We start from the raw sequence: 21,822 nt of genomic DNA, 5'->3' as shown, positions 1-21,822 counted from the left end.
AATAAATGAGTGAATGAATATGTTTTTACTTCAGATTACCTGAGAAAAAGGTTAGAATATATAAAAATTTAGAAGTATAGAACCCAGCATAGAGTATCTTGCAAAAGATCTTTTATTTTTTTTTTTTTTAATTTTTATTTTTTTATTGGTGTTCAATTTACTAACATACAGAATAATACCCAGTGCCCGTCACCCATTCACTCCCACCCCCCGCCCTCCTCCCCTTCTACCACCCCTAGTTCGTTTCCCAGAGTTAGCAGTCTTTACGTTCTGTCTCCCTTTCTGATATTTCCCACACATTTTAAATTAATACTGTAAAATGACCAAGATAGGAGTATTTTAAAATGTTGGTTTAATTTTAAAAATTGTGATTATTAATACCATTATTATCTAACTCTTTAAATCTTTTCCCCAAATGTTCAAAGATGTATAACTCTTTCTCTTCATCATATATAGGCATAAATAATACTTTAAATGCTGTGTGGACTAAAGAATAAAATATGATTAAAAATGAGCATGACTAACCATTAATAATAATACCATCTGTTGGTAGGCAAATAGTCACAGTTGTGCTCTAATCAGTGGTGTGTATTTCTACAAAAGTTTTCAAGTACAGAGGGAGAACTTAGAGACCTTTTTCTGCCCAAATATGATTTTGTGCCAAGGAACTATAATAAGATAACAGGCAACAAAAACAAAGATCCAGTATTGTTGGATTTCAGAGTTTAAATTTTTGGTGTTTTGAACAAAAATGTAAGGTTGTGAAATGATTCAAGGGTGGAATAATAAAATAGCATTACCAATGGAAATTTATCTTCACTGTATCAGACTTTTAAAAAGTCTTGTACCCCAAGTGTTCATAACTATCAGTGAAACTTCTGGAGAAATGACTAAAAGGACTTTTAGGAGCAGGGTACATCCAAGTAATACTTTGATTCCTTTAGATGATATATGTAGCCTATAAAAACTATGGGCAGAGACAACCATTAGCAGCAAATTCTATCTAGATAGGTTTGTAGGGGTTAATTGAGAAGACTTCAGATTGCTTTATTATTAGATCACAAGCAAAAATAACTAATAATAAAAATACTAACATACTTAGAGTTAAAGGATCAGGTATCAAAAATTAAACAAAAAAATACAAAACCTGGGTTAAGGCCTGAATTTTAGGCATACATAAGTTAGTGATTTATTACTAGTTTATATAAATTTTATTTAGCTTTAGTGATAATACTTTTTTCACAGCCCTGGCTTTTTTGTTTTGTTTTGTTTTTTTGTTTTGTTTTGTTTTTTTACTATTTTAGATATTCTTAAGACTTTTTTTTTAGAACAACTTTAAAGATATTTTTATAAAACAAGAGGTTTTATGGGATCATGATTTGGTGCTGTGATGAAATCCTTTAATCCATTTAGGTAAATAGAAAAGTCAACAATTCATTCTTCCCTGGAAATCTGTAGCATTATTTCTTAGAGTTTCTTAGGTAAAACACGAGTTTCTCAGGAGATTAATAAATGCTAAATAAGGAAATGAAGGGATTTGTAGAATTTACAAATATAGGAATCAGTGGATTGAATAAAAGGGTTTATTTATTTTTCAAAGCTTTTCATATCCTGATGTGCATCATGGACCCTTAAGAGATACATATAGTGGGCAGAACTTGCAAAGTATTATTTGACAGTAGAACCACTCTTCCATCAAACATCACGAGTAGTATGAGACACATATTCTAAAACACTGTCCTGTTATTTCAAAGTGGAAAAAATGATGTATATGTAGAATAATCTACCTTATATTTCTGTCATAAAAAATTGTACATTGAAAAGATGTCATCAGAAAAGATACACCTCTCTGTCATTGTAGAGCTTACATGTTGGGTGAGTAACTCTATAAAAATCTGTTAAATATAAAAAATTGTACACAGTGATATATGCTAAAAAGGAAACAAATGGGTAGTTGACATAGTTACTCAGGAAGGACTCAAGGCAGGTAGCATTTAAGATGCATGTAAACAGAAGGAACTAGACTTTTAGAAGTGAAATACTTGTTCCATGAAGAAAGAATGACCTATGCAAAGTCTCTAAGGTGGAAGAAACAACATGGCTAGGTAGGAACATACCCAGGAAGGAACACAAGCACACACTTGCACTCACGTTTGCATATATGTAATTGTGTGGAGGTGAGTGTAGCTTGGGGATATAGGCAGAAGCCATATCATGCAGAGCCTGAAGGCCTAAATAAGGGACCTTGGATTTTATTCTATGTGCTTTGGGAAGATTTTGCAGGGTTTTAAACAGTGAATTTGTTATTTGATTTACACTGTGAGAAAATAACTTTTCCTGCTCTGTGGTAGATTGATTGCAAGTGGGCAAAAGTGGAGCTCTGGAAGACCAGTTAGGAGGCTAGTGTAAATCCAGATGAGAGATGTGAGGGATGATGTGTTGTGAGATTTAAAGTAGAGTTTGATGCTTTCCATTGGAAGAAAAAAGAGAAGTAGCAAATAAGGATGACCTTGATCTTTTTTTCCTTCTCTGCTCTCCTTTCCAAATATCTCAAGTATTTATTTAACATTGCTTTATGGCAAAGTAAAAACTATATGAATTCAAATCTCTGCTGAGTTTGACTTTATTTGATGTAATGTTTGGAAGATTTCCAAAATGATTGACAGAGATGTAATATACAATCCCTTGGAGTCATGTCTCCCCTTTGCCTATCCTATTCATCTTTTTTTGCTATTTTATTTCAGCACACCCTTTTACTTTGAATGCAACTCCTTTGTTTTAACCTTAATTATGACACCCTTGTACAGGACATGCAAATGAAAACTAAACTGGTATTTGAGAAATAACTCTGGACACAACTATGCCACCATGGTGTTCTCCGCAGTAGCTGTTGTTATTACTGTCATTTATAATAGCCAGTTGATATTCCTCCTAAATTTAAATTTAAGTCATGCTTCATACCACTTATGGGCTTTGAGTCTATGATAAAATAAAAAACAGAACTAAGTTATGGAGGAATCTCTTCCCTGTAGAATTCTTGTGCTATATAGAAGTATCACGCAGATTAATTTTAATTTCACTTATTCACATTTAAGCTACATGCACTTTTACATTTGCTAATTTCCATCTAAACGAAAATTACAAAGAAAATAGAGTTTTGTTGGGTATTTGCCCCGTTTGCATTTGTGAAGTGAATTTCATCAAAACTCTATGCTTAGAAACATTTGAGTTTTCTAAGATTATTTAGGGAATACACCAGTGTGTTAAGTGTTGTTAAGTATCTGTTAATAGTATGTAACAGAAAAAGGGAGTATTTTTGCTTTTGGGGATTGACTGTGAGAAGAGATACCTAACAGTGAAGACTATTTAACTTTAGACAGTATTAGAGAATAAGATCATAGACTGCTCTAAAAATAGACTTATGGAATATATATATATATATGTATATATGTATATATGTATATACATATATATATATATGCAAATAAAAGATACCATAACTCAATTTCTTTTTCTTATAGGTCACAGAGACATTTGTCTTACAAGTAGGCTCTTAAATTGCCTATTTTTAAGGTACAAAAAAGTTAAGTGCTTTAGCATCCTTAGTTATTCACCAAAAATTGTAGTCTCGTGTTTAATAGAAAGCCAATTATGACATACCTAATTCAAGGAGAAATGGTTTTTAAGGGTTTGGGGATGGTGAAAAATCACACCACCAATAAAAATAATAATCACTAATACTATTAAGGACTTACAATTTTTTTTTTAGGATTTTATTTATTTATTTATGAGATACACAGAGAGAGGGGCAGAGACATAGCCAGAGGGAGAAGCAGGCCCCTCGCAGGGAGCCAGATGTAGGACTGGATCCCAGGACCCCAGGATCATGACCTGAGCCGAAGGCAGACACTCAACCCCTGAGCCACCCAGGTGCCCAACAATTTTTCAAAGGGCTGTCTGTGCATTACCTCAGTTAATTCTTCTACTAATTATATGAGATAGCAGTATTTTTATCCCTGTTTTTATAGGACTGAACCACAAAGAGTGACAGATAATAAGTGGTATAAAAGAGAATCAAACTCGAATAGTAACAATCTAAAGTCCATTCTGTATACTATATTGCTGCCCTAGCAGTAAAGGAAAAGTAAAGGATTATTTGTTTATGCGCTGTGAAAAGTTTCAGATATTTCTCACTCAGGGTAAAATTAAAGCTTGCATTTATAGAAACAGTTATGATGTAGTATAGGAAAGGTCACATAAATGTTGGTTGATGACAGAATGTTTTTACTATGAGAAAGCTTTAATTATAATTACTGTAATATAATAATAAAGTGTAAGAAAAATAAATACCAGAAATAATTTATAATACTTCTTAACTGTAAAAACGAGAAATTACTTTTATGGCAAGCTTTTAAAAATGAGTCAATTAAAATATCCTTAATTGTGTATTGCAATAACTTGTGAAAATCAAGTATAATCTAGCAAAATCCTACAAATAACACAATAGAAAATTCAATTAAAGAGACAAAGAACACCACATAGCCTATTTATATTTAGTTAATATTATGTGGAGAAAACTGTTTGAGAATGAAAGATTTGAGGTAATGATTCAAATGAACACAATTTCAAGTTCAAAAAATGGCTACAAATAAAATTAGGGAAAACTTTTGATAATATTTGCAGATGACGCAGGGTAAATAAGGAAACAATTTAAGAATATAGTAAAACTAATTACTTTGAACTCAACTACAGTCAACCCTTGATTAACTGGTATAATTGGAGTGATGAATAGATTGAAAGGAAACCACAGATTACCCAGAGTTGTGGGTAAAACAAAACTACAAAACTAATAACAATATGACATAAAATAAATTTATCAGTGAACTAGTATTTCAGAACACAGTCCACAGATATTATCCAAAAGTGTAAAAGTAATATAAGTACTTTGATTTAAGGCCACATAAATTGCCAAAATATAATGGACTGTAAAACAACTTCTTAGTTAAGATCCCTTGTATTCATGAGACTTGAATTAAGCAGACACACGCTTCCTTTTTCTTCCATTGCTTTCCCTTACCTAGGTTCAACCAAAGTCCTTGCTCTTCAGTGTTGGAATATATCACAGCACTGGTGCGTGGGCTGAGGAATGGATGGGGAGGGCCTAGTTTGTCAGGCTATCCTAGACAGCTCAGTACCATCCCTTGGTTACTACAAAATATCTTTTGGTATCCAGATGTTTTACTGATTTATAGTAATTTTAATTTCTTCAAAAATACACTCTCTGTGGCTAATTACAACTTTAGTTATCTTCTACCAGATAATCAAGAGTTGAGAGCCCTCCCAAATAGGTAGTCATTTAGATCATCTCTAGAAGAAATTTACCTTTGCTTTGCTTCTGTAAAATTTTCACATAAATTGCATAAATTGATATTTAGGTCAGACTGAGATGTTTTATTTGCTTCAGGAAACAAAAACTTATGTTTCTTTTTAAAGACATTCTTTTTTTTTTTAAGATTTTATTTATTTATTCACAAGAGAGAGAGGCAGAGACACAGGCAGAGGGAGAAGCAGGCTCCATGCAGGAAGCCCAATGTGGGACTCGATCCCGGGTCTCCAGGATCACACCCTGAGTCAAAGGCAGATGCTCAACCACTGAGCCACCCAGGCATCCTAAAGACATTCTCAAATTGGTTGTTATGAGAAAGCTATCTAAAAATATTTCTTAAATTGAATTACTGAACAGAGTTGAATTTCTGAATTAAAAGCAAATAAACATAGAAACAAACTAATTCTACCTCTATTATATTTTAGAATGATTTTATAGTGATTGGGGGAAATGTGGGAGGAAGGAAGAAACAAGCCTTAATGATCGTTTTGCAACCAAGGAAACCATTATAGTGATGTGACCAAGGCCTCCTGGCACCAAATAACTAGAACTGAGTCTAGAAGTTGGATTTCTTAATGTGCCTTTTTATGTTATTTAATGTTCCATTTATAGCTCCCAAATTAACCTTTTTTTATAGATAGGCTTCACTTTTTAGAATAGTTTTAGATTTAAAAAAAAATTGAAAAGATAATAGTGTTTCCATATATACCACATTCATCTTACCCTATTATTCACATCTTCTGTTAGTGTGGTGCATTCATTATAATCATAAACCAATATCGATACCTTATAAGTCCATTTTTTACTTGGATAGTTACTCTTCAGTTTTAAAATAAATTAATTTTACAGGCTGTTTATAAGTGTTCTTGGGTAAGGAGGAAGAAAAGTATTCTGTGATAAAATAAGCTTAAGAAATTTTAAGTTGAACAAAGTTATATGTATTCCCAGCCTGAAGAATTCAGAGTCTGGATATGTAATTGGAATCTCAAAGTGGAGTTAGGGATATGTTGTGTTTTGCAAAATGATTGGGTAACTGAACATTTCAAAGGACTTATAGTCTAAGGGAACACCTTTTAGAAAATTCTATCGTACGTGATGGCCTATCACATAACTTAGTATAGATCTGAAAGCATTAAAATTCAGTTTCATTAGAATTTATCTCTGGAAGTATGGCTGAAAAATTGATCACAGTGCTTACTTAGTTCTTAGAGGTTAACTATTGGCTGAGGACATATGGATGAAGGGAGAATCCAGTTCTTGTGTACTGTTTTGTACTTTGAAAAGTTTTGCGTCAAATACGTGTATGACCTATTCAGAAATTAACAAAATGGTATAAATTGGAATACTCTGTAATTCAGTCTGTCCTGGAAAAAAATAATGACTGTGTAAATATGGAGTTTGCTACCATAATGTTAGGGTATATATATATCCATAGCAATAAAACATTGTTGCTAACTAAACAACACATAGGGATCCCTGGGTGGTGCAGTGGTTTAGCGCCTGCCTTTGGCCCAGGGCGCGGTCCTGGAGACCCAGGATCAAATCCCACGTCGGGCTCCCGGTGCATGGAGCCTGCTTCTCCCTCTGCCTGTGTCTCTGCCTCTCTCTCTCTCTCTCTCTGTGTGTGTGTGTGTGACTATCATAAAAAAAATAATAATAAAATAAAATAAAATCATACACATACAATCTATCCTCAAATATGAGTTGATAAATTGTTTAATGTAAAACTCTTAGTATAAGAATATTTTTGAAAATAACCAATACAAGGTGTTCTTAGATAAGTTCATAGTAAGAAATCAGAAACTTAGAAGACATGCATGTCTGTAATTTAATAGAATGAATAGTGTAGTATGTCTGATTGATTATAGTTTTGGGCTTAATACAAGTAATGTGTTTTTAAAAGTTGGTTATTCTGGAGAAATTAACTCAGACTTGCCAAAGAATATAAAAGGGTTCATTCAACAGTATGTTTTACAATGAGGGATTCATCATAATTTAGCCTCAGTACAAAAAGCAACTTTCTCAGCTATTTCACTGGGAAACTACAGATAAAATTGTAGAATTCTTGGCTAGAGGAGCCTATACTATAGCTTTTTATTCTGATTTACAAAAATAAAAAAATAACCTGCTTTTTATTTCTTTCTTTTCTATATATTTATATTATTATTATCACTATCATCATTATCATTGTTTTACCCATACAGTAGTCTTGGGAAGTACATAGAATGGATTTATTGTTGATGCCACTTTGCAAAAGAGGCATTTCTTAAGTTACTCAGGGCATCATTGACTCTAGTCTCCTGACTCAGCTCTTTGGTACCTCTTGTGAATATTGCGATCCCTATTTTAGCCGCAGCTTAATTATATAAAGCCTCAATAATAAGAAATTCAAGAAGAATTAATTAAAAGAAAGATGATATTAAGTATTCTTTTAAATAACAATGTCCAATGAATATCACAGTCTCTTCTGAATCATAGCACAACGAGAACTGATTCTCAGAATGATCACCCGAAGGAGATGTTAAATTTTGATCCACCTCCTCTATTAAGTCAGGAAAATGGAAGATTGTATTTTGCAGAAGTTTTCAGTAGCATCATTTTTCATGAGTGTCCAACTACCGAGAAACTGAACCAAAACCAATTTTACCAATTCATACCAATTTTATCCCTAAACATTCTAGTGCATTTTCTACTGAAGATTGTACATTCCTAGAGTGCAGAAACCATGTGGTCCTCATCAAGTGCTGTTATGATACCTAAATGGGCAGATGCATAATGAGTGCTTATATATGTATCTATCAATATTCATGAGGATTAAAAAGCAGGAAAATGAGTACTTATTAAAACCATAGAATTTGTCATCACATTAAAATTTATTCAAGATTAATTAGTCATTTCTATGTTCATCTCATTTAAACATGAAAAGATTTCAGTACATGAAATCACAGATCATTATTGAATTCCCATGTTAGACTTGATAGTTGCATTTTAAAGCAGGGCCAAACTTAATAAAAAAAAAATCTTTCAAGTGATCAGTAAATCTCTTAAGATTGTGGACTCTTAAGATTGACTTTTTAAGGGTCAAATGATTAAGACTGTGTGTTAATAATATATAATTGACAGGAAGTGTCAGTATCATCAGTATCATAGAAATGGTGTGATACGGTTCCCAGCCATTGTCATTTGATATTTTCTATAGTTCAGGATTTTCAAATTAAGTAAGCAGTACATGGCATTGATTGACTGTGGATGATGGGAACAAAGCCACAGTGGCAGTATCCCTCCCAACGCTGTCAAAGGACTGATTAGGCAATAGCAATCTGCATCACTGAAGTGCTTCAGCTGGGGCAGTGTCTCTATTAAGAGGCTGGAAACCCTGACTCATCTTTGTGGTTTTTTCTTCCCTCCTGAGGCACAAAATACGGAACAGAAAACAGAACATACCAAAAAAGGGGGGAAAGGAAGAAGGGAAATTTTGTAAGTCTGTAAAGCATTTCAATGTTTCACTCTTTGGTCAGACCTTATTTTTGTGGGAGTAACTGGTCAGAATTGCTTGTATTTGGAATTCCAGGCTTTTACTATGCCAGAGGGAGGAGGGAACACTTACCATCCTTCCCTCTACCCCTATTATGTGTTCTAGCCTCACTCTGGCCACATATTGGAGAGGTATAAGAGTTTTTCCCAAAGTATTTTAGTCCAGCTCACTTTATTGCTAATAGAAGAATTCTGAAAGGTTTCCAGGAATGTTTATTCTGATTTTTAATTTAATCAATTCAAACTAGTAATGTGTACTGATTTGTTCTAAAAAGTGGTTATACATTGTTTTAGCCAGTTGTTTGGAGTTGGGGGGGGGGCAGGTAAAGAGTTGTAGAGAATAAGTGATATTTCTTTCTCATATGGCCCTGCCACAGAAATTTTAAAAGATTTTTTACCACATTCAACACTGAGGGGCTACCAGCTATCCCTAATGTAACCCCCTGAATATAATAATAATTAAGCCAAGGGATGAACAAATGCCCAAAATCTATACTTTTTCAGATAAAACAGGATATGTGTGTCAGGAAAACTATAAAGAGAGCGTTTCAGTTGTTTTAAGAGAATAATAAACAGTGTCATACTCTGGAGTAGAGGGCATATTCAATCATGACTATCAAGAAGTTTTATACCACGGTGGCAATGGGCTGGAATTGTGACTGATGGAGGCAAGGCAGTATTTTAACAGAAAATGACAGATTCAGAAGCACAGAAGTAGGAAAACACAAACTGTGGGTGAGAGGCAGAAAGCAGTTCTTTTTTAGTTGCAGTATAGAACATTGTTGGAAGGTTGTAGAGAAAGTTGTAGAGAGAGTGCTTCAAAAGTAGGGTGAAAGCCAGGAGGCATTTTGTGATTGTATATACGACTCTCTACACACAAACTGTATGAGATTGGCTGCCTAGAACCATATGGAATTCCAGGCAGAAAATTCTAGATCAGATAACTTGGGAGTACTAAATAATTGAACTTTATGTTTTAACTTTTGTTAAAGGAAGTCTTTATGAAGCACGTGGTATACTCTGTGTCTTACTAAAGTATATTATCTATTCCCCTTTTTTCCAACTATATTTCATAAAGCCCTAAAAATTTGTCAAATATATTTTGGAGGACCAAGGTAGCTGGTGGTAAATAAGTGGGTCTTCCTCCCACCGCTTCTCCCTCATTCCTGCAGCAGATCAACTTTTTTATATTTTGTTTGATAGATGATTTCTACAAGATTTCATTTAAAGAAGGAGTTTCACCAATAAAATGAAATTTGGATCACTGAGAAATTCTTATGTAGTTGTATTACTATGAAAGCATTAACTCACTGTAGCAGTCCATTTATTTCAATATAATAGACATAAATATCATGGAGAGATTAATGGATGGAAGCATAGACACAAGGTGTGAGATATTTGAATGGAAAATATATGTGTGGGATTAAGTTAATATCATAGAAATTGGCGACTTTTGACCATTTGTATTTTGGAGAAAATAAAAATCTCGTTTAATATATGAATATAGGCATTTGTAAAGTAGTTTCCTGGTTTCCTGAGAAAGGCCAATGCTAAAAGTTCTCCACACTTTTGAACATGTTTTTTGTCCTTAATTCGAAAGCTCTCTTTGAGAATATTTATCTTTACATTCTAAGAAAATGTAAGTACTTATAATTATTTGGGACATTCTTTACCTAATAGGAAAAGATTCTTATTAAATATATATCTCCTAAACCTAAAAAATCAGTAAGTATATTTCTAATTGTGTTTTTAAGATGAAATGTTTCAAATTAATAAGAACTTTCATATACCATTGCTGTCATCTCTCTACAATTGGTGACTGATTTAAATACAAAGGTAAAACAGCAAATTAATAAAAATTTCAAAACTAACTTTTTGTGTTATAAGAAGTTTAGACATATTCTATAGATAGGAAATATATTCTAATGTATAAATATATTAGACCAATGGGTTGAGCACCTCAAATTTACACAATGTTATATGCCAATTCTTGGAGCTTAGTTGTATAAATTTTCTTTTGGTATATTCAGGAATGGCAAATTAGCTGTGAATGCAAAATAGATTTTCTGACCTCTGGAAGCTTACATTTCTTTCTGATGGGGATAAAGATGTGATCATATGTGAAGAAAACTACACATGGTCATAAATCTTATAGGGGTAAATGCAGCACTACAGGATTTCCCAAAATTTCCTTTAAGCTGAAGTAATGGGGGAAAGATTTTAAGAAGTAGGAAGGATTTGTGTTGGTCACTGCAATAATGAGTGAGGATTAAAGCTGTGTGGAAAGGAAGGAGGAGGCCATTCTACTTACTTGAGCAAGATAAGCAAAGGCAGGGAGGCAGTTTGGTCACTTGTTTAGATTTGATTAACTGTAGCAGGAAGCTTAGGAGAGCAGCAAGAAGAGCTAAATAGGAAGGATGGGCTAGATATGGAGAAGGTGATAAAAACTTCTATTATTTGTTGTCATGTTCTCACATTTATTATTTATTATTTATTATACCTTTCTGTGGCTGGCAGAATAATGCCTCCTCCTTTTCCTCCTCCCCTCAAAGATATCAACTTTTCCTACTGCCTGGGACCTGTGAATATGTTACCGCCATATGATGTTAGGTGGAAGAGGAGAGCATCATGTAGTAGGCTGAATTAGTTCCCGAAGATGTATCTAGGTCCTAATCTTTGGAGCCTCTGAATGTTGCTTTATATGCCAAATATATTTTATAGCTCTGATTAAATTAAGTATATTGAGATGCAGAAATTATCCTGGATTATCCAGATGAGCCCTATATGCAGGTCCAAGTATCCTTATTAGAAGGAGAAAGAGGCTCTGTGATAGAAGAAGTGTCAGAGAAGATGCTAAGCTACTGATTTTGACCATATAGGAAGGGGACATGAGTCAAAGGCTGAAAGAAATATAGATATAGACACTGAAAAAAGCAAGGAAATATATATACTCTAGGGCTTCTTTAGGGAAAATAGCTCTGTTAGCCCCTTGACTTGAGCCCCTTAAGACTCATTTCAGACTTGTGTCTCCAGAAATGTAAGAGGGTAAATTTCTATTGTGTAAGCTATCAAGTTTGTTATAATTAGCCACGGAAGATTAATATATGTAAGGCATTAGGTGCTCGTAAAGTCATTGGAAAGCCTGGATGGGGCCATGGGCTTCTAGGAATGATTAACCTTAGGCTGCTATCAGAACACAAGACTCTACTACCGTAACTCTAGTCCAGTTGCCAGGAAACTCTTTTGTGTAATAACCTCCAAATGGATGAATGATCATAGGAATATATATTCTGGTTATCACCTCTACTAGGACAACTTACTTTTTTGACACAGCAGAAAGCTAAAAAAAAAAAATAAAAAAAAAAAATGGGAACTACTACAGCTACAGAAAAGCATGTTATTCTCCAGTAAGATTTTGCTGTCAGAGAGGAAAGGAAAACGATACGGTGAGTCAAGATGTCCTTTGTTGCATTTTCATTTTCCAAATATCTCAACAGTTTTACAGAAGAGACTGGGAAATAAGAGGTTTTAGCATTACAATTTTTACAGTAGTAAAAATTTAACCCAGAATGATGAGCAGAAAAATCTACAGAATTTACTGCAAAGGGTTTGAGGTTATTTATAGATCATTCTAGGCTCCATCATTCCCTATGTTTTCATAGAATTATTTTCTAAGCAATACGAATTAATAAAATTAAGTCAGTTAATGCAACAACATGAATAGAACACCTATTACTGTTTAGGGAGAATCACATAAGTTCAAATGAAATAATGTTAAAGAAAGGAAAAACTCTGCTGTTCTTACAGGGAATATGTGCTTTAATGCAAAAGGAACTGCTACCTACATATGGTTAATTTAGGATAAAGTATGTTTAGAAGTTCTGAGTGATAAAAATAAGTTGGAAATGAATTCAAGTCTCCATTTGGGAGGAGAGTTTTGAAAGAAGAGACTTTCTATGAGAAGAGTAGACAATGCATTTCTGGATGATGGAGGACACAGCTTATAGGCAGGAGGGACAACTGTCATATGAGTGATTCTGGGTGGTTGGTACACCAGTCTGTGGGGAGAGGTTTTAGTAAGGAAAGCGCTAAGGTTGATGTGGTTGCTAAGTAGCCAGGAGGCTCAAATTGAGGAACTAGTCTTTCTTAGTAAAGACGTTATGACTTAGTAAGATTGTCAGGATAAGCTCTGTGAAAGGAAGTTAGGCAACAACACTTGCAGTGTTTATTTCAGGATGCTGAGATGGCATCCAAAGGGCAAAAGACAACGCCTTTGGCAACTGTTGAGGTTTGACTGGAGAGACCGTGCTGCAGATGCACATGCAGCTCTCTTTCTGGTCTTTATAAAGTATAATGTATATAGAGAGATGGTTTAAAAAGGTAGTACTGGGATCCCTGGGTGGCGCAGCGGTTTGGCGCCTGCCTTTGGCCCAGGGCGCGATCCTGGAGACCTGGGATCGAATCCCACATCAGGCTCCCGGTGCATGGAGCCTGCTTCTCCCTCTGCCTATGTCTCTGCCTCTCTCTCTTTCTCTCTCTGTGACTATCATAAATAAATAAAAATTAAAAAAAAAAAAGGTAGTACAGAAAAGTAGAACATTGAAATCTAAAAGCCTCACCTCTGGATCTTCTGTCTAAAGATTACTTTAGATTATCTGATTCTTACGTGTCCTCTTAAAAAACCTGTCTCTAACACCAAAACCACATACATATTCATGTACAAAATGGGATCATGGCATATACACGGTACTTACCCTGTCCATTGAGTTCTTCTAATATCAACACATTCAGATCTAACCCATTCTTGGGAATGGCTCCACAGTATTTCATTGTTTTAGCTTTTCCATGACATGTGCCATCAGTCTAATGCTACAGGATTTTTATGCTCAACTTTTTTTTCCTTTTTACCTGCCTGCCCATCTCCCTTTCTGAGCTAATTTGTGCTCACTCTGCTCCAGCCACACCAGACTCCTGCACATTCTTCAAACACAAAAGTAGTAGTTCTGCTTCTGCATGAGCATTCCTCTGCCTAGAATGTTTTTCCTTTAGGTATCAGCTTGTTCCCACCTTCCACACTTTGGCTCACATTTTGACTTCTCTGGAAGACCATCTTTGATCACACTGTAATATTGTAATCCCATCCTATTCCCATTCTACTTCCTTTTCAAATTTTTCTTCATATCATACTTCACTATCTAATATATATCAATTTATTTTGTCTCTTTTTTCACTGAAATATAAATTTCATAAAGATGGCAATTTTTGTGTGTTATTTGTTGTTACAAATACCTTTATGAGTAAGGAATTGCTGGACGTCTTATGTCCAGACAAGAATATAATCTCAAAATATCATTTATTGTTTAATCACATCCATGCTCTAGATATTTCCCTTTTAATTCTCAGATATCCCCTAAGACTGTAGGCTTTCCTTTGGTAAATGTTACTTAAAGCATAACCATTGGGGTGCTTGCTGGCTCAGTCGGGAGGTATGTGACTCTTGATCTCAGAGTTGGGAGTCCAAGCCTTATGTTGGGTGTATTTATTTTATTAAATAAATAAAACTTTTTAAAAAGGCTGAAAACATAATCATAGCATATGGTAGACATCAGTTTAAAAAGAACTATATAAAATAGATAAATCCTACCTCTTGTTCTAACAAAACAATAAAATTAATGTAGTCCTCTACTTTGGTAATTATTCTTGAACACCATTTTTAGGTAATACATGGCCTGGGGAGAGAAAATCATTTGCACAAAAAGGTTCTAAATGTAAACTGAAATTGTTATGTGTAGTAGTTTAGATTCACTGTACCCAAAATGAAGAGAAATAGTTCCTAAGTAGATGATAACAGCTTTCAGTAGACAGTGTTGTTTCAAAATTCAGTAAATAATAGTTTTGAGCATCATGACTAGAATAAACCTATATGTTTCACTTCAATTTTGTACTGTTGTGAAATTTGCCACAAATTTCATCAGATATCTTGAAGTGACATAGCAGAACATATCAAGGAAATCCCTCACTCTTTTGACAATAAGAGTTTTCAGAGCTTCTAGATTCCTCTCCTTCATGGAAACATTTATGTTATTAATATTTAAAAAACAGATTAAATTATTTTCATGATAGCCTTGTATGTTCTATTAAGCCACAGCAAGTATTTATTAATAGCATTAATAGTTAACTTTTACTTTTCAAGTTGGTGTCAATCTTAAATACACTTTGGAGAACAAACATACGAATAAGTTGATATCTCATAAAATAAAGTATGAGAGGAGTTAGATCTATGTACCTTACAGGCACAGGTCTGGAGGGCTTATTTCATACATTAATTGGAACTGAAGAATACAGATAGGATCATAATATAATCGCAGAGATACAGTATAATGTTCCCCAAAGAATGGACATTTATCATCCGTGATCAAGATGCAAAGAAGTTGTACTGTGTTGTGATACTGTCCCTCATTATCCGTAATAAAGTCACACGAAAATAATACAAAGACCAGGAGACCAGCTAGACATTCACCAAAGGCATTTATATTCAATCTTCAAGAGATCCAATTGATTTCAATGAATTAGTGAACATTTCATTATCTAGTATCTATGATTTTTAAATAAAACAACCCTTTTAAAGATAGTAACTGCAAATATGTGCATTTTATTTTTAATTGGAAAAATAATAAGCTTGTACTGGTAAGCTATTTCTTATTTTATTTTTTTTTTTTTTTTTTTTTTTTTTTTTTTATTTCTTATTTTATTATATGTTTTATGCTTTCAGACTTAAGAGTTACTTAATTGTTTATAAATTGTGCTGTCTGGAGAATTTTATCTTATTTGATATCTTTGTAATTTTTGAATATTATTAAATGTTAAATGGGAATCTAATTATAAAACAAATTTAGTTATTCACTATATATGGCCACTAAAAACATTACTATTAGCCTATTAAAGTCTCTGGTCAGTTTTTCTCAATACTGAATTCTAATAAACACTGTAAACTCATAATTTTGCATGAATTTATACGCATTTAAAACATCAGTGAAATTATGTATGTATTTGGTTGTCAACAATGATATAGCTTCTGCTCTGTACCAGGTAATATAGCAAGGACTAAAGGTATCAACATGATTAAGATACTTCTTCCTCATTGAGTATGATAAACTTGATTAATTGCCCCCTAAGAGGTCCATGTCCTAATCTCTGGAATATGTGAATGTTAACCATATATGGTTAAAGACTTTGTAGATGTAATGGAGATAAGCATCTTGAGAATGTCCTGAGATTATTTGGGAGTATTGAGGTGGATCCACATGCAGTTATGTGTAACCTTATGAAATGTAAGTATAGGGAGAGTTGAGACAGACATAGGAGAAGACAATGTGATCACAGAGGCAGCGATTAAAGTGATAATGACCGCCAGGCAGGGAATATGGCCATCACCAGAAACTGGCAGAAGCAAGGAACAAATTCTTCCCTAGTGGATATAGAAGGAGCCAAGCCCTGCCACCATGTTGATTTTGGTCCAGTTATACTGATTTCAGACTTTTTAGACTCCAGATCTGTGAGAGAATGAATGTGCGGTGTTTTTAATTGCCACATTTGTGGCAATTCACTGTAGCAGTCATAGGAAGTGAATATACTGGGGTGTGCAACATTTAGTGAAGGAGACAAGCACAAAAACACATAATAATGGTGCAGTGAGAACCCTATCAGAGGTATACAGGCAAGGAAGTGGGAGTACAGGGGTGGAGCATGAGCTCTGGGTGATCAGGTTCCATAAAGCTACGACTTAGATGATGTGAACTGAGGCTTAAAGTAAAAATAAGAGTTTTTCATTGAAGAGAGTGTAAAAATTCAAAAACAAAAAAAAATGTGACTTTTATAATACAGAACTATATTCTGAAATGTATATTTTGTTTCAAGAAATATTAAGCCCTAAAATAATTTTTATGGATTTTAAGATTTTTGATTCATGATGTTTATCAAGGAAGAGTACAAGGCATAAATAAGTCACAGGGATGAAAAAGTACAGCTTAGGGAATATAGTCAATAATTCTGTAATAATTTTGTTGCATGACAGATGGTAACGACACTTTCCATGGTGAGCATTGTGCTTCTAGCTGTTGAATCATTATGTTGTACATCTGAAATCAATCTATGTCAACTATACTTCAATTAAAATTTTTCAGTTTTTTAATAATTAAAGAGATTTGAGGAAAAGAAGAGTGTAAGGCTATGAAGCATTCTTGGAAAGAGTAATAGGTACTACAAGTAATAAAAATACTCCACTGTTACAAAAATAAAGAATAATGTATTATTTCCTGACATTGCCAATAGCTGAGGGTTTTAGAGAAGTTATTACATGGAAGTTTTGATTAGAAGATCTCAACAGCACCATAGTTCAGTCAGCTAGGGAGAGAGATAATTTATTCTAGTTAGACAAGTAATTACCAGCCCCTCAAATCATAATAAAAATAAGGCAACAGTTATAATAAAAATATTTCTCTTCTTTTTTCTAAAATTTTATTTGGATTAGTAAGAACTTTGCCTAAAAGTTTTTGGCCAAGTGAAAAACAGTGAGATGTTATTTCTCTGTGTTCTCTTGTCAAAATTAAACAGTAGAGGTAGTGAGGTTAGCTGAACAAAAACATCTGATACTGTGTGGGGACCACTAGATATTTTGCAGGCTGGACAGAATTTGGACAAGTTTTGATATCTGTTTTCAAAGTTGGTGTAAATACTTGAGAGAAAATGGTAAAAAATATATTAAAAAAACATGTTACAAACCAAATGGAGATTTACTAAGATGTGTATCAGATATCAGTGATTTGGCTGGAGAACAAAGAGGGGAAGACAAATAAATTATAATATAAAGGACAATTCAATGTATCCAGGGATGACTAGAAAAAGTAAAAAAGCAGGTATTGATTTGAATTATTTTCCCAGAGCCAAGAAACTGGATTAACTAACTGATCACTAGATACTGAGAATTTCATTCCCATACCCTTCACAGCTTCAGGCACTATCAAACTTCCCAGTTTTGTAGGAAAGAGGCCAAATACTGGCACTTCCCAAAGCAGCAGGGAATAACAATTTTTAAACGATGGTTTAGCCATATTCTGTAGGCTGCCTGTGGAAGCCTGACACTCACTCCCCTCCTCAGCATCTCCAGCTCACCTGAGAGCCGTGGAGCTCACAACCCCTCCTCAGACCTTCCTGGCTTCTGGCCCAAACACGGTACATTGAGTCAGGTCTACACTCCAGTTAAAAATAGGTTTGCAAACTCAGTCAGTCAGGGAGGTCTCACGTCACGTATTATTTTGGCAGAGAGTTTTCTGGGATAATTGCCTCCTATACAGTCTAAAAACTTTGCTATTAATGCGAATAGACATAGAACTGAGAGGGAGATTTGAATTCATTTAGACAGATGGCAGTATTCTGTTTGTTTTTATGAGTGGTCCAGGAGAGCTTTCCTATTGATGAAACTTTAAAAAATATTTTATTCATATGCACAGTAATTATGCTTAAATGAGGGATGGCACACAGTTGAGGCAGTTTTCTCTCTCTCTCTCATTATTCCTATAGGCATCTTTTTTTCCCCAGTACATATTACTGAGATACCTATAAAAATAGTATGGTAACCCATAAGAACAATACATATGTAATATTCACTTACAGAAAGATTTCTTTTAAATATTTTACAATTTCTTTTCATTCTACTGTAAAAAAAACAAGATTCCTATGTCCTAAAAATATAGATATCTCTTAGTTTTCTAATCAGATAGCCAGATATGGTGTGTACATTAGTAATGTCATCTGTATACAGAGATGTATACCTTACCATTAATTTTCAAGGGTGTTCTTTTTTGTTTTGTTTCTTTTTTTATTGTTTTTTTATTGGAGTTCAATTTGCCAACATATAGCATAACACCCAGTACTCATCCCATGAAGTGCTCCCCTCAGTGCCCGTTACCCAGTCACCCCCACCCCCCACCACCTCCCTTTCCACCACCCCTTTTGTTTTGTTTCTTTAAGATTTATTTATTTGAGAGAGAGCCAGTGAGCCCAGGGAGAGGTGGAGGGACAGGAAAAGGAGACTTTAGCAGACTCCATGCTGAGCTTGGAACTCCACGCAGGGCTCGATCCCTTGACCCTGCAATCATGACCTGAGCTGAAACCGAGAGTCGGTCGCTTAACTGAGTCATGCAATTACCCCAAGGGTGGTTTAAAAAAAAAAAAAAAATATATATATATATATATATATATATATATATATATATATATGCTATGTCATTGGCTACTTTGTTAATCCTGTGCTGTCACTATCTGTTTTCTATCCATGCCAGCCTAAGCCAGGGAAGTTCAGTCACTCCGAAATTTATTTGGTTTGTTAGTCTCTAGACAATGAATTACTTCAGCTAGTGACCACTGACAATAATAGGGAAACTAGGCTGAAAGTAACTACCAGTTTAATTAGCCAATATACCAATGGGAACTTTACAGAAGTCACAGTTGTACTTGGGATACCATGTTAATTTATTTAGAATTTCAACAGATCTTATTGCAACCTGCCTCAACCTAACAGATGTAAGAGAAACAGTCGAATGTCTACCTCATTGCCTTTATTTTTTCTAATGTACATAAGATGAGATTGGTTTTTTTCTATTTCTGTAGCTTTTTTTTTTCCTGTGCATCTGGAAGAAGGAACATGCAGTTTTTATTATTCTAGGAGAAAAATAATATGCTCTGGTAATTAGCCATAAGACTTTGCTAAACTTGGGACCTATTGACATTAGGTAGTCACTTTAGATGAGTAAAGATTTTAAATGACTCAATAATAAAACTATTGTCACCTTCTAAATCCAAAAATGCAGTCTTGAAAAAGCAGACTAAAAATTATTTGGAAATAGACTCAGTGGGAGCTCAGAAGATTGGTTTGAGTCTCAGGCAGTCATTGTAGAATGAGATCTCTTTTTGCTTTTTGCTACTTTCACAAATACATTGGGAACCCTTCAACTGATTTTTAAATGAAGTTGTTTCCTAGAACAATGCAGAGCAGAATAGCCTTTTTTGGCACATAGACATTTCCTATTCTACTCCCTACTATGACTGAATTCCAAAATCAACATTCCCCTTTTGTGATGAGACTGGAAATGTTCCTGTCTCATAATCAAAGCTATCACATACTTGAGGATATTGTACTTTCAGGAATTGTGACTTCACCTGCTTTCAGCCAAATTCTCTTATTACTAATAGTTGTCTTCCAAATTTCATTTTAGTTATTCTTCATAATAGAATCTGTCTCTAATTTTTTAAGGGATAACTGAAAAAAATTAAGTAATTCTTCTAACCAAGTTTGAATCATTTCACATTTCATATTTTTTATAAGAAAATCCATCTTGGATCTATATACTCTACTAACATCACATTTTCTGCTCTTCCATTTTGTTTTTTGTTTTGTTTTGGCTTGGTTTTTTTTTTTTTTTTGCTCTTCCATTTTGAACTACACTATGGTTTATTTCTTCAAGTTTTGCTTTAACAAGTGTAATTTTTTCATTGAATAATGTGAGTTTTTAGTACCATATAGTCACATTTCTTTTGGTCATTAGCAAATAATTCTTGCCAGAACCAGGTTGTAATCTATTTCTTAAAGACTGTGAGAAGTAATAGAAAATCTAAAGAAGCATGTTAAGCATCCCTTAGTTTGAAACTAGCAAGCCCTCTTCCTTAATTGCTTCCCTCCAGTCCCAGAGGATTGTTAAGGAACTCCTATTGCTGTTTCATGGATATATATATTTCATAACCAATAATATGCTGTATTTTTTATCAGATTTTAGAAATAATTAATGGCATAATTCTGTATGTTAATCAAAGACAAAGGCTCATAAATATAGCTTGAAAGTACTCTTTCAGGGGAAGGATTGCTTCCCGTTCTTTATCTCTTTTGCTCATTGAGATATAGGAAACAATAAAATTCAAGATTCTTGGGTGTATAGTTCTGTGAATTGTGGCAAACATACAGTCTGGCTAAGAAATAATTCTGTCATCCTGAAAAGTTTTTTATGCCTGTTCCTAGTCAGTCCTATCCTTCCACACCCACACCTGGCAACTACTGATCTGTCCCAATAATTTTGCTTTTTCCAGGCTGTCATATAAAATCATAAAGTTTGTAGCCATTCTGAATCTAACTTCTTTCATGTAGTATAATACCCTTGAGATTCTTCCTGTGGAACTGTGTCAGCATTCCCTTGCTTTTAATGAGTAGTACTTCAAGTGACATATTTTTAATATAATTAATATATATAATGAGAGAGAAAGAGTGTATAAAGATAATTACATGAAAATCGGTCATAGGAAGATGTGCTATGTTTATTTCTATGACATTGAATGCCACTGGGGTTATAAATACTCTTTGTATATATCACGTTTTTTTAATCCACTTACCTTATAAATTTAGCTGTTATTTAAAATTACTATGCACCAGGTACTGTGGTAGATTTTTTACATAACTTAAATGATTTAATGCTGTAAACCATAACATAATATGTCTTTGAAACCTTCTTTATGTATATTCATATATGTGTGCGTGTGTGTGTGTGTGTTTGTACACCTTTTATATGTATACATAGAACTATTGTAGAAGTTAATAGCCCTGACTCGGACCAAGACTTTCTGGGTTCAAGTTCCACTTTAGCCATTTAGTAACAATGAACAGTAACTTTTAAACACTGGTAATGGGAGTTTAGAAACACTTTGAGAAACAATTTGGTGTTATTTTGTTAAAAAAAAAAAAAAAAAAAAAGATCATATACACTATGACCCCAAAGTCCAAATCCTAGGCATATTACCAAAGAGAAATTCTAGTATGTGTGCTCTAAAAATTTTATGTAAGAATGTTCATAGCGGTG

The 21,822-nt window shown here is 33.9% G+C and overlaps 1 protein-coding gene across 17 annotated transcripts in view; it reads left to right on the top strand.

Moving 5' to 3' along the window:
• XRCC4 (X-ray repair cross complementing 4) overlaps positions 1-21,822 on the top strand; it is a 252,062-nt gene that overhangs the window by 175,124 nt on the left and 55,116 nt on the right. The gene's annotated exons all lie outside the window — the stretch shown is intronic.

Source organism: Canis lupus, chromosome 3, assembly GCF_003254725.2.
Source record: "Canis lupus dingo isolate Sandy chromosome 3, ASM325472v2, whole genome shotgun sequence".
NCBI lineage: Eukaryota > Metazoa > Chordata > Mammalia > Carnivora > Canidae > Canis > Canis lupus.
The sequence above is the reverse complement of the archived record's forward strand: the minus strand, read 5'-3'. Positions and strand labels throughout refer to the sequence as shown.